Below are 5,042 nucleotides of genomic sequence, written 5' to 3' on the forward strand. Positions count from 1 at the left end.
GGAGGCAGGGTACACCCTGAACTGGTTCCCAGCCAGTCCCAGGGCACATAGAGACAGACAACAGTTGCACTCACAATCACACCTAGGGGCAATTTAGAGTCTCCGTTTTAATGTTGCATGTATTCGGGATGTGGGAGGGAACCGGAATGCCCGGAAAAATGTTTTTTTTCGGAAAAAAAACACGTAGGCACAGGGAAAAATGCAAACTCCACACAGGTGGGGCTGAGATTTGAACAGCCATCCTCAGACCTGTGAGGCCATTGTTCTAACCAGATGATCCACTGTGTCACCATCAAATGATTTTAATTTTTTGTAAAAAGAGTTTTCTTTTTTTGTCCCTTTTTTTAATTTCACTGACAATGTCTTCTTGAAAGCCAACACCCAAATTAATAATAAATAATTCTTCTTCTTCTTTTCCTTTCGGCTTGTCCTGTTAGGGGTCGCCACAGCGTGTCATCTTTTGCCATCTTCCTCTCTAACCCCAACTGCCCTCATGTCTTCCCTCACCACATCCATCAACCTTCTCTTTGGTCTTCCTCTCGCTCTTTTGCCTGGCAGCTCCATCCTCAGCATCCTTCTACCAATATACTCACTCTCTCGCCTCTGAACATGTCCAAACCATCGAAGTCTGCTCTCTCGAATCTTGTCTCCAAAACATCCAGCTTTGGCCGTCCCTCTAATGTGGTCATTTCTCATCCTATCCAAACCTCTCACTCATTGCGAGAACCTCAACATCTTCATTTCTGCCACCTCCAGTTCTGCTTCCTGTTGTTTCTTCAGTGCCACCGTCTCTAATCCGTGCATCATGGCCGGCCTCACCACTGTTTTGTAAACTTTGCCCTTCATCCTAGCAGAGACTCTTCTGTCACATAACACACCAGACACCTTCCGCCAGCTGTTCCAACCTGCCTGGACCCGTTTCTTCACTTCCTTAACACACTCACCGTTGCTCTGGATTGTTGACCCGAAATATTTGAAGTCGTCCACCCTCGCTATCTCTTCTCCCTGTAGCCTCACTCTTCCCCCTCCACTTTTCTCATTCACGCACATATATTCTGTTTTACTTCGGCTAATCTTCATTCCTCTCCTTTCCAGTGCATTCTCCATCTTTCTAATCGTTCCTCTGCATGCTCCCTGCTTTCACTGCATATCACAATATCATCTGCGAACATCATGGTCCAAGGGGATTCCAGTCTAACCTCATCTGTCAGCCTATCCATTACCACTGCAAACAGGAAGGGGCTCAGAGCTGATCCCTGATGCAGTCCCACCTCCACCTTAAATTCCTCTGTCACACCTAAGGCACACCTCACCATTGTTCTGCTGCCATCATACATGTCCTGTACTATTTTAACATACTTCTCTGCCACACCAGACTTACGCATGCAGTACCACAGTTCCTCTCTTGGTACTCTGTCATAGGCTTTCTCTAGATCCACAAAGACACAATGTAGCTCCTTCTGACCTTCTCTGTACTTTTCCACGAGCATCCTCAAGGCAAATAATGCATCTGTGGTACTCGTTCTAGGCATGAAACCATACTGTTGCTCGCAGATACTTACTTCTGTCCTGAGTCTGGCCTCCACTACTCTTTCCCATAACTTCATTGTGTGGCTCATCAACTTTATTCCTCTATAGTTCCCACAGCTCTGAACATCCCCTTTGTTCTTAAAAATGGGAACTAGAACACTTTTCCTCCATTCTTCAGGCATCTTTTCGCCCGCTAGTATTCTGTTGAATAAGTTGGTCAAAAAGTCCACAGCAATCTCTCCAAATTGCTTCCATACCTCTACCGGTATGTCATCAGGACCAACTGCCTTCCCATTTTTCATCCTTTGTAGTGCCTTTCTGACTTCCCCCTTAGTAATCATTGCCACTTCCTGGTCCTTCACTCTTGCCTCTTCAACTCTTCCTTCTCCCTCATTTTCTTCATTCATCAACTTCTCAAAGTATTCTTTCCATCTATTTAGTACACTACCGGCACCAGTTAACACATTTCCATCTCTATCCTTAATCACCCTGACCTGCTGCACATCCTTCCCATCTCTATCCCTCTATCTGGCCAACCTGTAGAGAGCCTTTTCTCCTTCTTTCGTGTCCAACCTGGTGTACATGTCTTCATATGCCTCTTGTTTAGCCTTTGCCACCTCTACCTTTGCCCTACGTCGCATCTCGATGTACTCCTTTCGCCTCTCCTCAGTCCTCTCAGTATCCCACTTCTTCTTCGCTAATCTCTTTCCTTGTATGACTCCCTGTATTTTGGGTTCCACCACCAAGTCTCCTTCTCCCCTTTCCTACCAGATGACACACCAAGTACTCTCCTGCCTGTCTCTCTGATCACCTTGGCTGTCGTCGTCCAGTCTTCCGGGAGCTTCGGTTGTCCATCGAGAGCCTGTCTCACCTCTTTCCGGAAGGCTGCACAACATTCTTCCTTTTTCAGCTTCCACCACATGGTTCTCTGCTCTACCTTTGTCTTCTTAATCTTCCTACCCACCACCAGAATCATCCTACATACTACCATCCTATGCTTTCGAGCTACACTCTCCCCTACCACTACTTTACAGTCAGTAACCTCCTTCAGATTACATCGTCTGCACAAAATATAATCTACCTGCGTGGTTCTACCTCCGCTCTTGTAGGTCACTATATGTTCCTCCCTCTTCTGGAAATAAGTGTTCACTACAGCCATCTCCATCCTTTTTGCAAAGTCCACCACCATCTGCCCTTCAAAGTTCCTTTCCTGGATGCCGTACTTACCCATCACTTCTTCATCGCCCCTGTTTCCTTTACCAATATGTCCATTACAATCTGCACCAATCACAACTCTCTCGCTGTCTGGGATGCTCAGAACTACTTCATCTAGTTCCTTCCAGAATTTCTCTTTCAACTCTAGGTCACATCCTACCTGTGGTGCATAGCCGCTAACCACATTATACATAACACCCTCAATTTCAAATTTTAGTCTCATCACTCGATCTGATACTCTTTTCACCTCCAAGACATTCTTAGCCAGCTCTTCCTTTAAAATAACCCCTACTCTACTCCATTTCTCTTCCCATCTACTCCGTGGTAGAATAATTTAAACCCTGCTCCCAAACTTCTAGCCTTACTACCTTTCCACCTGCTCTCTTGGATGCACAGAATATCAACCTTTCTCCTAATCATCATGTCAACCAACTCCTGTGCTTTTCCTGTCATAGTCCCAACATTCAAAGTCCCTACACTCAGTTGTAGGCTCTGTGCATTCCTCTTTTTCTTCTGACGCTGGATCCGGTTTCCTCCTCTTCTTTGTCTTCGACCCACAGTAGCTGAATTTCCACCGACGCCCTGTAGGTTAGCAGTGCCGGGGGCGGGCGTTGTTAACCCGGGCCACGACCGATCCGGTATGGGATTCTTTAGATGAACGCTCATATTTGTTTGGCACAGTTTTTACGCCGGATGCCCTTCCTGACGCAACCCTCTGCATTTATCCGGGCTTGGGACCGGCCTACAGATTGCACTGGTTTGTGCCCCCATAGGGCTGCATTGAATATTCTTTTCTTCTAATAAATGAAATCACCATTTGGGAAAGACTGTAGTTAAAAGGTGGACCACCACCCCAGTCAAATAATCCAGAGGGATTGTCAGAGATTTCCACACAATGTTACAGAGGCGTATCAACCAGGACAGCCCAACAACATCCAGAGCCTTGTTGAGTTCGAAGGGTTCAAGACAACAATGCACAAAAGGAGGGTAATAACCGCTGTTACCTCGGATTGCCTGAACAGGGAGCTGAGCCAAATCATCAACCAAAATCAAGAATTTGAACACTGCACCCTCAAATTAAAGGTCTGACACTCTAGCGAATGAGATATGCAGGGTCTACGTTGTGATAATTAACATCTCAATGTTGAAGAGGTGTGCCAACAAAAACCTGTGGATTTTCAAAAATCTCAAAGTTTTCCAAAAACACACAATTGAACACCCGAACAGGAGCTTGACACGAGACAATCACGTCAAGAGTCTGATGCTTTCTCAACTGCGTTACTCCGATGTATGATTTCAGCATGACCCATAACCAGGTAATGTGTCTGAAACTGGCAATGAGCCAGTGCGAGAAAAGCAATATGAAGTTCCAGTCAAGAATCTGGGGTAAATTGTCATCGAATGATCATCAAAAGTCAGGGAGATGTGTCCACTTGAAATGGATGAGAAGCCACAAAATTTACTCACATTACTTTCGGGAAGGTAAAACCTATTAAAAAAATGGACCAAAATGCAAAATTGAAGTGATCCCCAAAGTTATTCGATTGAACACTCTGTTGGTTGATGAGCTTCATTTCAGGGAGAAGTTGTGCAGTTGGGTCTGGTGAGGAGACATGATTCAAAATTAGACTGTGCAAATCAGAAGCTCTCACTGGTTGACAGCCTGAACAGGGACTTGAACCCTGGACCCTCAGATTAAAAGTCTGATGCTCTACCAACTGAGCCACTCAGGCCACATGTTGTCTCTTTTTCAATTTCAATTTATTAGGATGTAAACACATAGCGGATTCCTTGACCACAATGCTCCTCCAAAATCCGAGCGTCCACATCCCAGTGGCAGATAGGCAGATATATTTTTGCCTTATGAATGGAATGGAATGGAATGGAAACAACAACAACAACTCAAAGCTATGATGCTGTGCAATGAGAGGCAATGCAACCCTAAGATGACATTGTTTCTTCATCATGGCAAATTCACTTTTTCAAAAATTGATGGTAAAATCTATTCATCCATCCATTTTCTGAGGCACATATCCTCACGAGGGTGGAGAAAGTTCTGGAGTCAATCCCCGCAATCCTTGAGGATGAGCATGCTCCACCCTGAACAGGTTGCTAGCCAATCACAGGGCACATGGAAACAGACAACAGTCGCACTCACACTCACACCTTGCGGCAATTTAATGAATGTTTTTGAATGTGGCAGGAATCCCGAGTGCCCCGAGAAAACCCACAGAATCCAACGCTTTACAACTGCGCCACCATGCTGCCTCTTGTTGGTTTTCTGATACTGGACTAAT

General features: G+C 45.4%; 1 non-coding gene across 1 annotated transcript; it reads right to left on the bottom strand.

Annotated features, from left to right (window-relative positions):
- Positions 1-4,405: 4,405 nt before the first annotated feature.
- trnak-uuu (transfer RNA lysine (anticodon UUU)) lies at positions 4,406-4,478 on the bottom strand. The gene has a single exon. It is a non-coding gene; the product is annotated as a tRNA-Lys (tRNA).
- Between the last annotated feature and the right edge of the window lie 564 nt (positions 4,479-5,042).

The sequence above is a fragment of the Syngnathoides biaculeatus genome, unplaced genomic scaffold (assembly GCF_019802595.1).
Source record: "Syngnathoides biaculeatus isolate LvHL_M unplaced genomic scaffold, ASM1980259v1 ctg255_pilon_pilon, whole genome shotgun sequence".
Classification (NCBI taxonomy): domain Eukaryota; kingdom Metazoa; phylum Chordata; class Actinopteri; order Syngnathiformes; family Syngnathidae; genus Syngnathoides; species Syngnathoides biaculeatus.